The 14,856-nt window shown below is 33.6% G+C and overlaps 1 protein-coding gene across 2 annotated transcripts in view; it reads left to right on the forward strand.

Annotated features, from left to right (window-relative positions):
* The window catches only part of mAChR-B (muscarinic acetylcholine receptor), a 43,647-nt gene that overhangs the window by 1,133 nt on the left and 27,658 nt on the right, over positions 1 to 14,856 (forward strand). The gene's annotated exons all lie outside the window — the stretch shown is intronic.

Consider the following 14,856-nt stretch of genomic DNA (forward strand, 5'->3'; position numbering starts at 1 on the left):
AGTTCGCGTCAATAGTTAGAGTAAAGAAAATTCAACGACGACGACGAGTTATTTGCGAAACAAACTTTTAATACTCATATACGAGTAGGAAATTGATTTCTTATTTCAACGAAAAAAAAACGAAGAACATGAAGTTTTATTATGTTTTTCTTGTAATATGACAAAGTTTAAACTTTTTTTGCTTCGACAGGTAGATTTTACGGCAGGCTCTCTCTGTCCGCGCCGTAGGATGAATGAAGAATATGAATATAAATAAAAAAGGTCAAATTAGGAAAATATATTACGAGAGTTATATGTGTACTATTGTTATAATATAATTTTTAAAAGCTTTTATTTAACTTGCAATGTATGTATGTGGGTTCGGGTGAAATCTTGGAACTCAATTTTGAAGTAGATATCGTCAACCGATTGAGCTGAAATTTTGTATACACGTTTATTTTGGATGACAATGCACGATAAAATATGTGACGTCATTCTAAATGTAATATGGCGGACCATGCAAGATGGCGGAATTGTTATTTTTAATGTACTTCTACAATATGGGTATCAAATGAAAGGACTCGTTGAGAGCAACTCGAAAAATAATGTGATGTCACTCTAAATCCCATAAGGAGGATATTGAAGATAGCCGAGTATCTATTTGGTCTACTTCTACAATATAGATATTAAATGAAATGGGTCGTTGACCGTAACTCTAAAAATAATGTGACGTTATACTAAATCCAATATGGCGGAACATCTAAGATGGCGGAATAGTTATTATTTATGCACTTCTGCAATATGGGTATCAAATGAAAGATCTTGCCGAGAACAATTAGAAAAATAATGTGACATCACTTGAAATCCAATAGAATTGACACGATTCAAGTTTTTTGTGCTTTCATATAATGAAAGGTATGTTCGTACGATTGAGCTGAAATTTTGTATACACGTTTAGTTTGGATGACAATGCACGATAAGGTTTGTGACTTCATTCTAAATACAATATAGCGGACCATCCAGGATGGCGGAATAGTTATATTTCATGAACTTCTATAATATGGGTATCAAATAAAAGGGCTTGTTGAGAGTAACTGGAAAAATAGTGTAACGTCATTCTAAAACCAATATGGCGGACCGTCTAAAGTAACAGAATAGTTATTTTTGATGCACTTGTACATTACGGGTATCAAATGTAAGGGCTTCTTAAGAGCAACTTGAAAAATGGTGTGACATCATTCTAAATCTAATAAGGCGGACCATCCAAGATGGCGAAATAGTTATATTTAATGCACTTCTATAATATGGGAATCAAATGAAAGGGCTTCTTAAGAGCAACGTGGGAAATGATGTGACGTCATTCTAAATCCAATATGGGGGACCATCCAAGATGAACGAATAGTTATTATTTTTGCAATTCTGCAATATGGATATCAAATGAAAGGGTTCATTGAGAGCAACTCGAAAAATAATCTAACGTCATTCTAAATCCAATATGGCGGACCATACAAGATAGCCGAATAGTTAATTTTAGTCTACTTCTACAATATGAATATCTATTGAAAGGGCTCGTTGAGAGTAACTCGAAAAATGTGACGTTTTTCTAAATCCAATATGGCGGAACATCTAAGATGGCGGAATAGTTATTATTTATGCACATCTGCAATACGGGTATCAAATGAAAGGGCTTGCCGAGAATAATTAGAAAAATAATATGACATCTAGTGTGAGAAATCTTCTTCCTCCTGGCATTAATCCCGGCTATTGCCAGGGTCTGCTTTCCTGCTCAACTTTTGCGTCCTCGGTGGTTAGACTATTGGCTCTCATATCCAGCATCACGACATCCAACCAGCGCTTCCTTGGGCGTCCAGGAGGTATCACTCCAGGAACTGATATAGCAAGGCACTTGCATCCGACATAGTTCTTAGGCCGGCACGTAACGTGGCCAAACCATTTCAGGCGGCGCTCTTGGAGCTTATCCGCTACGTCACGGACCCCAAGACTACCTCGAACGAATGTGTTGCGTATGCGGTCAGACTACGTTATGCTGCACATCCACCTCAGCATCTTCATTTCCGTGACGTGAAGCTCCTGATTGTGCCGAGACAGTGCTGGCCAACATTCGCTGCCGTATAAAAGAACCGGTCGTATGATGCTCTTGATTATCAGTTCCTTGAGCTTGGCGGTTTTCTTTGGTCACAGACCACACCAGTGACCTCCCGCCATTTGGCCCAGGCAGCACTTATCCGGCCATGGACATCGTGATCGATGCCTCCAGACTCGTGCATAACGGATCCAAGGTACCTGAACTTTTCTGACTTAACGGCTGGCTCAGGACCTATAAGGATCGTGCTCGAGTCCGGGCTCCTACAGGCCATGTACTCGGTCTTCGACACATTTAGTTTAAGACCGCCGTTCTCAAGCGTACCCTTCCAGAGGTTCACTTTACGCTCCAGCGTCAGTCGGTTCTCGTCAATAAGTGCTATGTCGTCGGCATACATCATCAGCCATGGAGGCTGCACTACATTGAATAAGAACGGACTAATAGTCGAGCCCTGGTGAACCCCCACTGTAATCGGGAAGGGTCTAGTGCCGCCAACAGCATTCCTAACCATAGAAGCGGAATCGTGGTACATGTCTCTAGTGTGAGAAACCTAGCCAGTGGTAACTAAAAAGTAAAAAATAAATTATAAGCAAAAAATCATTTTTAGAAAAAGCTTTTATTTAAACGCTTTAAAAAGGAGAAAATAAAATTTGTCTTTTAAATTTTAACTATCAACTCATAACCTCATTGTACACAATTTATATGATCATAAAAGCTTGTCGCGTTAATCAATATTTAATTAAATTGAAACTTTAAAAATTGAACCTTAGCAGATTCTACATAATTAAATTAGCACTAGTTTAGTTACACAAGTAAATCGCGCGACAAGCTTTTATGATCATATAAATTGTGTACAATGAGGTTATGAGTTGATAGTTAAAATTTAAAAGACAAATTTTATTTTCTCCTTTTTAAAGCGTTTAAATAAAAGCTTTTTCTAAAAATGATTTTTTGCTTATAATTTATTGCTTACCAAAAATAAAAAGATCTCGATCTCGATTTGGTAACTAGGCAAAGCACTGCGTTGAGTTCCATCGCCCAACACGCCGTGTCTAAAAAATTGTATCGAATGTCTGAAAACTAAGTTCCCTCTGCCTACCCTACCTGCGGGACACAACGTGAACCTAAAAAAATAGCAGGATTGGAATGTCCCACCAACGTTTCAAGACATTAAATCTGCAATATTTTTTAACCGACTTCTGTAAGAAAAGGAGGTTATCAATTCGACTGTATTTTACTTATTATAATCATCAACAACATTAGATAATGATAAAATATTACCTGTATCCTGTTTCTAAGTAGAAAAACTTTTTTGTTAGACCCTCATTAAAATAGATGAAAATTAACTCAATAGCTTAATTACAGCCATTTCCATTTCATTATAACGTTACCCGAGACATCTAATTATACTGACGGCTAATAATGATTTAATTTTTTGCACAATTTAATTTATTTTAAGTATCTATTTTATGGTTTTGTTAAATATATTATGTTTTTCATATTACAGCTTACAAAAAATATTGTAATTTATTTACTATCCGTACTGGACCTTGCTCACAACTTTGCTAATGTGAACTTTAGGACCTAAAACAGAAAATACTGGGGTTCATAATCCCATCGGAATTTGGAGAAACCATCCCCTACAGTCCCTAACCAACCTACATGCCCAATTTCGACTTTGTATCGAGTAGTCTTCAGTTGTCTTTCAATCTGTCAGTAGTATGGAAAAGATTTATCCATCCCTTCTATACCTATATTATAAATTCGAAAGTAACTCTGTCTGTCTGTCTGTCTGTCTGTCTGTCTTTTACGCAATGAGGGCCAAACCGCTAACTTAATTGTGATAAAATACTCATATAGAGATACTTGAGGGTCTCGGGATGAACATAGGATACTTTTTTCTCATATTTGTAATATTTTCGATATATATCAATGTATTAAAATACTTATTAATTTGACATGCAATTTATTCCGCCATGTTAATAACAACCGTCGTTGCTAAGCAATGATTTGCAAAGTTTGTTGTTAGAAAACGTCACCCATAAATATATTTAATAAATATTCGTATAATTCAAGCGGGCGTAGCCGCGTCCGGGTCCACTAGTACCTATACTATAGATTTTTTACATATTTCACATATATTGAGGAACGTCGTGGCGCGGGTGTGAGCAGGGGGGTAGCAAGAGTTCCGCTACTGAACACTCAATGTCTCGACAATTCGGAGGAAAGTGGAGAACAGAAGTGAATTAATGGGAACGGAGTGTTTTAACATTAGGTCCCCTTGGTTCTTTCTGCCAAAAAAAATGCACATATACATTAATTTTTACGTTTATGCCAAAAGACTTTAAGGTCTACTATTGCTGATTTCTAGGTAACATTATATGTAATTTTGATTTGATTACATTTTTATTCGGAAAAATTTAGTATCAAGTTGAAACTTTAACATACAACTACTCAAAATTAAGCATTTTTCAACGTACATACGTATCGTCGATATACCAGTAGGTATACATATAAAAAAAAAAAAACAATATACAGCTTTCGCCTAATTAAAATCCGTTTAACTAGATTCCGCGATGCATTCTTTTTACTTTTGAGCTTATTCAAAGCCAAGCATTAAAAACTGCAGTAATAAATCGAGAAAGTAGAATACAGCGAGTTTATAAAGAACTTTAAGAGGTAGGCTCTTTGTGGAGGAAACTGCTACGTATTTTTCGCGATAATTTTAATTAAAGTGTATATATTTACTTTCATTTTATATCCTGTTAATATACACTTTTAAATTCACTTTTCTGTGTTGACTCGCGGAAGTTAACGCTTGTAGTATTTGTCGTGAGAGACCGTAGTGGTGCAGTATAAAAACATATATCTGTAAACAGGGTGGTTACGTGTTCAATTCTCACTTACAATTTCATTTACCTGCGCAACTCAACACCGCTCTGGTCGACACAGAGCGGTGTTGAGTTGCGCCAACGTTCGATAAGCGATACAGCGTGAAAATATTGAAGTAGTCTTAGTAGCAAACGAATAAAATGCTTGGACAGTCAGAGCACGTTTGATTATTGGAACCGACAAAATTGTGTTAGGACGTGCGAACGCGACATCATGTATATAACCAAACTAGTGGACCCGGACGCGGCTACGCCTGCTTCAACTATAAGAATATTTATTAAATATAATCATTAAATTATTTTCAATTTTCAATAGAATTAGTAAGAAAATATAAGCTTAAACAATCAAAAAGAATAATAAGTAGATACACATTATTAGAAAAAATTATCTGAGTTATTGAAATTAACCAACAAAAGGATTAAAAGTAACTAAAGGATAGATATTCTTAATATTAGAAAAAGTACCTAAAGTTTTCCGTGCGTGCGTACATAGATATCGACTCTACGAAATAACTAAACATTTCTCTCTATTAAGCAGGATAATTTTAGCGGGCAATATCAAATAAAATAAGAAGAGAACCAAAGTGTAGCTTAAATTAATTATAAACAGCAAATAATTACATAAACATTTACAATAGTTCGAAAATGTATGAAAATTTATAAAACCGTCAACGTCATCTGCCCGTTCGCGTCGGTCATACTGTGCCGCCCGTAGGTTAGGTCATTTGGAATCAGTGACATCTCCTTAATTATTTATTAGAATGTTATACAGTAAACTATAATTTCCATCAAGATGAAATGCTAAAAGTGACTCTTATATTTATTTTCATAAGGATGAATATCAAAATGTTGCGGTAACGGTTGCGTAGCGACGTGACGGTTGTTATTAACATGGCAGAATAAATTGCATGTCAAATTAGAAAGTACTTTAAAATATATTAGTATATATGTGTAATGTAATGTTATATAGCCTATAGCACTTCTGAAGAATGCAGCTTTCATACAAAACAAAAACAATGAAAATCGGACCAGTAGATCCAGAGATCTTAGCGTTCAAACAAACAAACAAACAAACAAACAAACAAACAAACAAACAAACTCTTCCGCTTTATTATATTAGTATAGAAGTATAGATATAACAAGTTGATTGTATTATTTTGTGTAGCTTTATTTATTTTAGCTATACACATTTTCTGCATAGACAGTATATAAAGAAAAAATACTGTGCTACGATTCTCTGTTTTCCACTTTTTGTCTAACGTAGAGTTATTGGAGGAAGCTATGTCAAAAGTTGTTTTTTTCACGTAGCAGGGTAGGCAGAGAGTACTAGAAACTTAGTATTAAATCACTACGTATCTTAGTGGCACAGTGTCTGGCGGGATCGATTCGAAATTGGACAAAAAATAGTGAACGAATTGTCTTAATACTAGGTTTTTTCTGAATATACTGCTTTATGCGTTATACGACGTAAATATAAAAAATATATTATTATTCTGCCAGGGAAAATTGAATTAACAACCACCACAGTTAAATTCACACTCTTTTCCTTTGCGCCACAAGGGGCTAGTGAGAATTTACGTTTCAAAAAAGGTAATTTTACTTCAGAATATTATCTAATTACATTTTGTTTTAGTTTCGTTTTAAAATTAACGTGTAATAAAGGGACTTTCACTTTTTATCAAGCAAACTGAGGGCCACTTGAATTTTTATTAAATATTTTTGAGTAATTCGAGTACGATTCAAGATTTTATAATGGATATTATTCGTAAGAAATAATTACGAAAAGTGAAATTTTGTTTATTTTTCTATTTATATTTATGTTTTAGCCTCAAGGAATTTATGTTTCATTTGTAAACATAAATTCCTTGAGGCTGATGCCGTTATGGTGCAGCTGCACAGTGTAGGACTGTAAAGACAACGGTTGTGTGTTCAAATCCTACTCAGAGAAATAAGTAATTTTCATTTTCTCGCTCTGGAAACAAAATAAAGCACAGCATTTAGCGTCACTCAATATCTCGAAAATTGAGCTGTGAACGGAGTATCTTAACAATAGGTTCACAAGGTTCCTTTGTCTACTCTGTCATATGCGGGATACAGAGTGAAACTGTTTTTTGATATCCCCAGTATTGTTTTAATAACGTGCCATATGTGTTGCATTATGTATGTTTGTGTGTGTGTGATACACGTATTAAATTTAAGCGTATTTCTGTGCAAAAGAAATTGGTTTTATAATGATGTTTGTGTGTTGAGTGGCGAAACTCAACGCCCTAATTTGTCTTGCTAGAGTGGCGTAATGAAAAGAATTATTTCCCTCGAGTGAAGGCATAATGTTCATAATAATAAATTCTTACTTCTATACGTACTATCTGTTTGTGTAGGCTCAATAATGAAAGTTAAGAAAGATTCAGAAGTTTACTGAAGTAACTGGATCTTGTTATATGATATAGTTAAATGAGGCCAAAAGGAAAACTGACTCGTTAGCGAAACTTTTAAAAGGGAACCAAAGTTTTTTAGTTGTTTACATTTGATTGTTCGAGTTCAAAAGTGTTCCGGAATTGAAATGTTGATATTTTATAATGGTAAGTTTTTTTTAGCTTAACCCGCGTATATTAGGACAGATTGATTTTTTTATTTTTAACATAAATGAATTAATAAATCATATCATGAAATCATCATCATCATCATCAGCTTGTCCTCGTCCACTGCTGGACATAGCTTTTCCAATGCACTCATGTAAATATTAGATAATGTTTTTTATAATTTTATATCTTCCGTTTAAATTGTGATATTATTATTATTATTTAAGCTTCCTATCATTATTTGATTTTATTTGTGAACAATAGAACAGACAAATAGAATAGAAAAATAAATTATTCGTATTATAATCAGTTTATTATTAGTACTATAATATATGAGTATGTGTATACATAGTAAGGGATGAGACGCTAGAATATAATAATACACATACTAAAAATAAACGATTATCTAATGCCACTGACGAGTGTCGAGAAACATTGTTTGACCTTGATTTAATCGAATATTCAAACTAGCACTTAACTGCGGCTTTGTTTGTGTTTACAAATGAAAATTTGCTATAGTAGAATAGAAATTTAGAATAGAATTATACAAAATATTCATATTAAGTATAATCAGTTTATTATTAGTACTATAATTTTTAATTATATAACATGTAAAACAATGCGTCATTAAATTGGAACTGTAGAACTAAATTCAATAAACTAAGCGAGACCGGAAGGACCAAAGCTATTAAGCTCAGATTGGATATCAAAGGGTATTAGTAGTTTATTTGATTAAATCCAATAATTATGAACAATCATTTACTAACTTTTTAATATGATCTTTTTAACATGTAAAGATACACAATATTTTTTTATCTTCGCGCTGTATCCCGCACATAGCAGGGTAGTCAGAAGGAACCTAGTGTTAAAAGAATTCCGTTCTCCATTTTCCACCGAATTTTGTAGGCATTGTGTGTTTACGTTCGCTATAGCACGTATATTATATGATGGCCCTTACTTTACCTCAATATCGGCTATAATATAATAGTAGAGATCATTATAAATTATCAAAATTTAAGTAGAAAAAATACCACAATGCAAAATAAGTAAATATTCGTTTTTAAAAGGATTCTCTGCACAGTCATTGTGCTTAGTGCTTAAGTCACCTACGTTATATTCTTATTTTATCTTCGAAAGGCTTTAGTGGGATTATTATATTTTGTTTTTGTATAATTTATCAAATAAACACCTTATGATAAAAAGAAATGAAAACATGACCTCAAATTTAAAAGTTATTAACTAATTAAATAGGAATGTTTTTTTCACTTCCAGGGTATCTAACGTATAGCAGGGTAGACAGAGAGTTAAGACATTTAATACTCCTCTTTCCGCCTGCATAAGAAATATTGCGTGTTGGCGTAACTCAACGCCACATTTTAAAAATAATTAATTCTCTCAAGCTTAAAAACGTACTTCGTTCCCTATATAGATATTTCCGATCTCAACTGTCCACTCTTCACTCATTGCGACGCTTTGACTGGTTACCAGAGTAAAGAAATGAAAATATTAAAAATTTCAATCCCTCAAGCGTGAATCGAACTCACAGCCATCGCGTTAACAGTCGCACGCTTGTGTCACTGCGCCACGACGGCCACCAAGATTAATTTTAATCTTTAAAATGTAAATTCTATTTATTTGAATACATTCCCTACAAAATCATATGACACCATTATCTCGTTCGCAAGTTTGCTAGAATACCGATTGACCTAATAACTCTCTAGGTATGCTATTTATTAACTTATATCTCTAAAGTACTTTGAAACACTTCGTAGTAACTTTATGGTAGAAGTAATTTTAATTATAATATTGTTAGAGTAAAATATTCTTATGAATATAAACATATTAAAGTTATTATATATATGTAGAAGCATCAAAAGGGGCCTCAAAGCGGTCTTGGCTGTTACCATTCATTTGTGGGCGTTGTAGCAACAGAGATGTTTAAATAAAAATCACACTTATATTCCACAATGTCTTATTACTCGTTTACATAACAGTTTTACAATAAATCTCACAAGATTAGCAAAATTACAATAGATTAGGAGCCAATAGGTTAATTGGTGAACATCTCACGCCATAGCTGTCAACCAATGACGTCTGCTATAACTCGTGGCTACACCTACTACCCTATTCGGGGTTACCCGCTCCATTTTAAATATTCTTCTAATATAATCCATTCCATAAATCAATTAAAATCAAAATGCAATAATTGCGAAATTATAATTAAAACTAATACATAGCAGCGCGCCGTCATATATATTTCTAGATGTATTTTTTAGCTTCACGTATAGCAGGGTAGAACCTTGGAACCTAGCGCCAATACACTCTGTTCTTAGTAAGGCACTTATATTCCACATTTTCCGCTGAATTCTGGAGAGTGATTGCGGCTTCTATCTCAACTTGAGGAAATAAATTATTTTCATCTCCCGCTCTTGCAAATCAAATAACCGTATTGATCTTCTATTGATAATTCTAAGGAAATTACAATTTTAATTAGAAACTAATATTAATAAGTTGAATGTCATTTCATAATCTCGCTTTCGTAGCGATAAGATTAGCTACGATCAGGGTAAGAGAGGCAATTTGTGTTGAGAGGGGCATGCTTGAAGTACGAGTATATCTTTGCATTTGAGTTAGTTGTACAATAAAATCTGTACTTCTATATTTACAAATATTAAAAAGCTAAACAGTTCGTTTCGTTGTAGTCACTAATTTCAGAAACTATTATTTTGAATGAAATAAGCTTTCACGCTGTATCCCGCACACAGCAAGGTAGGCCGAGGGAACCCAGTGTTAAGATACATCGTTGTGATTATTAATTATTATTAAAAAAAAAACCGGAAAGTGTTGAACGGAGTTTTTAACACTAGGTTCCCTCTGTCTTCGCATGAATTTCGCTACACTTCACATGAATACAATGAGTTGAATTTCATAATTCAACACGCAATATTTAAAATTCAAGCGGAAAATGAAGAACGGAGTGCCTTAACACTCCCTGCTTACCCTTATACATATAAGGCATAAAAAGTAAGCCTAAAAAAATTGCACACAAAAAAACAAGAATGTATTCTACAAGTCAAACGTACATATACATGTCATGTTACCTCTTCCTAAATCAATAGAAACCATTACCAATATAACTTATGTTTGTATTTCCACTGCAAGGTAAAAAGATAAACAATTTAAATATCGAATGAACTTAATTACTTAGTTAAGTGCTTGAAGTGTCAACTTTCTTTATGTTTTTAAACTATAATGTAAAAGCTTTCGTAAAGTTTTGAAAGAAAGGACTCTTCGAATCTTTTTTTCTTATAATTCCTTCTAATGTTATGGTTTGAGTAGTGGAAGAAATCGATATTTACTCTGACGTAGATTGTAATCTATAACTTCGTGCAATCGGCGGCCTCGTGGAGCAGTGGGACAGAATATTACTATAAATGCCATGATTCTCGATTCGATTCCCATTAGGGGGAAATTAATTTCTTTTACATCTTTGCTCTGGTAAAAAGAGTTCCCCCACTCAGCACGCTATGTCTGAAAATTTAGTGGAGATTGGAAAGACTAGGTTCTCTACATTTCTATACGAGAGGGCAAGTGTGCTTGTAAACGCTACTGGTTGTGGGTTCGATCCCCATTCGCGGAATGATATATTTATTTAAATTTATGTTTCCACAAAGTACAATCTTGGTACAAAGTAGGGATCGGGGTGTCTTAATAATAGTTTAGTTTTAACTAGCGACCCCCTTGCGGCTTCGCCCGCTTTTACTACTGGATTATTCATATAATGTATGTTTGCAAAGCACTTAATATAATGTGAAAATTAATTAAACCCTAATGCAACCCGCATTTTCGTAGTTTCAATAAGGATTTTCCAATTGTTTTACACAGCAAGGATTTTTTAGTAGGTACCGTAATTTTAAATCTGTGCTACTAATCTTTTCAAGTACTTATTAAAATATATTTAAATGACTATTTTTAGATAGTTAAATGACTATTTTTAAACGGAAGAAATTATAAACAAAAGCCTACCTACTAATAACTACTACAAAAAATATATCGCGCTGAAATAATAGGTACATTCAACTCTAATTACGACGTATCCAATACGTGCAAACGCATCTAAATCTTCGTTGCTATAAAGGCAGGCGGGTTTTTTTTTTTGCTTGTGGTTAATGCTGAAGAGGGTATTCTGTCCCTGATGAAAAGCAAGCACTACGTGGCTGCCTGTGAGGAAAATTAAATAGAATGCATCGGCCGGGAATCAAACACGGGCCGCCCGTTTTTTGATATTGTAACTACTTCTAAAGTATTTATTAAAATGAAAAACAGTAAAGACAGTTTTGATCTACATTAAATGGCCAACGTAACTAATATACTTATTTATATGCTGAGAGTAAGGGATAAGTAAAACTTGAGTCGATACTGCTGAAGTGTCAACGACGTGATGTGTCAACAATTAAATGCGTTTTTCTCTTAAACTATTCGCAATTTCGAAATTGTGTTAAAAGCAAATTTTATCTTCGTTTAATGTAGAAAATTAATAAAGTATTTTAAAGGATAAGGATTAATACCATTATGGAAAAATATCCCTCACAATAAAAAATATATTGAAATTATTATTTTTAGACAGAAATATGACCACTACACGTTATCCTTAAAAGATAAAAATATGCTCTCGCGGACTTTTTTGTAGATCTCATTGAGAGGAACAATACTCCAGTACATTTTTTTCATGTAGTACTTACCATTAAAGCAGCGCATGCGCGAAAGTGTCTCAGCGGGTAGGACTTTATTCATATTTTTCGTATTTATGTTAATTTACATAAGAATGTACAAATAATAAACTATATATAAACCTTCTACGAAAAATACTCGTCCTAATGGTGAAAACCGCAATAAAATCCGTTGGGTGGTTTAGAAGAAGAAGAGTTAGAAACAACAGACAGACACGAAAAGCGACTTTGTTTTATAAGATATAGGATAGGATAATAATAATATAAATATATATTTTTTTAATTATTTATTATGTGCCACTAAAACCTAAGTATAATTAAACATCTAATAAAAAATTCTTTACAATATTAATACTCTAATAGCAAAGCTGCACTGCCTATGACGTAGTCAGTTAATAGTTATTACAGGCAACTATTGGCCTAGTTTTTTAGCCTTTTCATACGCGTGTTGTTTTAGAAAATGAACGTTTTTCTATTTTTTTTTTGCTAATTTATATTTTTATAATAATTATAATTTAGACTAGAGGCCGTCATAGCGCAGTGGCACAGGTATGTGACTGTAATGCGAAGGTTGTGGGTTCGATCCCCACCTGAGGAAATGGAATATTTATTTATATTTATATTTTCAATTCTTCGCTTTGTTGCCGAGGAAAAGCGCAACGTTGAGTTTCGCCACTCAACACGCAATTTCTCAAGAATTCGGTGGAAAGTGAAGTTGGCGGAATGTGTCTTAAAGAAGATGGAGTTAGTTCCCACTAAGTTCCCATGTTGCATCTGCCTTCCCTGCTAAATGCGGGATACAGCGTGAAGTTAGAAAAAAAAAGTTTTACGCAGTTTCATTTATAGCAGTATAGGCAAAAATAACCTAGTGTAAAGACCCTCAACTGAATGACTGAACTTTCGCCGTAAGTTATCTTGCAAAAAAACTAAAAAAAGAAACATTAAAAATGAATATTTTACAGCCACCAATTGAAATATTAACCATACTGATATAAACTATTGTTAGTGGACTCGTGTAAAAAATGGGTAGATTTAGGTATTCCTATTTCTAACACTATCATATTTAAATTAATTACCATATTGAAAATTTAACTGCAATCAATTAATTAAACAAATTACTAATTCTTACCACAGTATAAGTTATTTTTTAAATTAATCCTCATTCGTTTCTAACAAAGCTAATGCAGCCGTTGCAAATATAAAGCCTTAATAAATGATGTATTGTCGTTCCCTTCAATGAGAACAAAGGTTTGACAAAGCCTTGACTGCTTATAATCGGGTCGTTTGTTGAAATAGATAAAGTAAATCTTCTTAAATATTCCAGTGCTGTTATTAAAGACTATTAATTAAAGTAAGCTGTGTAAGGGGGAGACCAGGGCGGGCTGTGCCATTATTTTATAGTGTTATATTTTTGGCTTGATTATATATTATGGGCATGGAGAACCATTGAAAGATGTTAAAAAATATTTCGCTACATTATATCATATATCATAATAAATTGAAATACATTATAAAAATATTAACCTAATAAGAATTATCCAAAATATATAAAATTCGCTTCGTACTCCAAAAAAATTAAAAAGAATAATCACTCGACGAACAACTATTACAAGTTCGAAGGAAAACCCATTCTAGTCGCAGTTCAGCGTCACACTTCGTCTACCAGGCTGAGGACAGTCTATATTTTAGATATAGAGGCTCCCACGAGTGACATTTAGGTGCAATCGCACCTAAATGTCACACGTAAAAAAACGCATGCAATCAGATACATTTGACCGCCATGACGTATATTAGGTTTATTGGTTCAAACCTATACCAATCTATAATTAAAAGAGTATATTTTGAGGTTGTAACGCGGCGGATGCGGGTTTAATACCCATTCGAGGGAATTAGTTATTATTTATTAATATATCCACTATATCACTTCTTCCCACCAAGGCAAAAGCCCGTCGTTGAGTTCCACCGCTCAACACATAATACTTCAAAATTCTACAGAGAGCTCTTTTCCCATTCGAAAGAATGAATTTTCTTTTCCTTGTTCTGGTTAATCTGACAAAACGCAACATTTCCTCTTGCTAAATTGGGTGTAGGTACTGTGAAGAACAGAATGTCCTAATACTAGGTTCAATCTGCCTACCTTGTTGTGTGTTAAACTTGGATTACCATACATAATTATCATTATATTACTTGCATTTGACCATGGAAGCAAAGTCGCATGTGAAAACTAGTTCCAAATAATAGCATGTAAGCGCGAGTGTAATTAGTATTAAAAACTAAAAAATACTGTTTATATAGATTTTTTGTGTACATTATTTTATAAAATTGATGACACCTGTTCGTGACACCCCACCTGCGTTAAAACTTTAGCCGTAATGGATATTTAATATACATTTTACAAGGCTTCAGTGACTGCACTGCCTATGACGTAGTCAGTTAATAGTTATTACAGGCAACTATTGGCCTAGTTTTTTAGCCTTTTCATACGCGTGTTGTTTTAGAAAATGAACGTTTTTCTATTTTTTTTTTGCTAATTTATATTTTTATAATAATTATAATTTAGACTAGAGGCCGTC

This window comes from Heliconius melpomene, chromosome 6 (genome assembly GCF_056956725.1).
Source record: "Heliconius melpomene rosina isolate 202511_hmr_F chromosome 6, ASM5695672v1, whole genome shotgun sequence".
NCBI classification, from domain to species: domain Eukaryota; kingdom Metazoa; phylum Arthropoda; class Insecta; order Lepidoptera; family Nymphalidae; genus Heliconius; species Heliconius melpomene.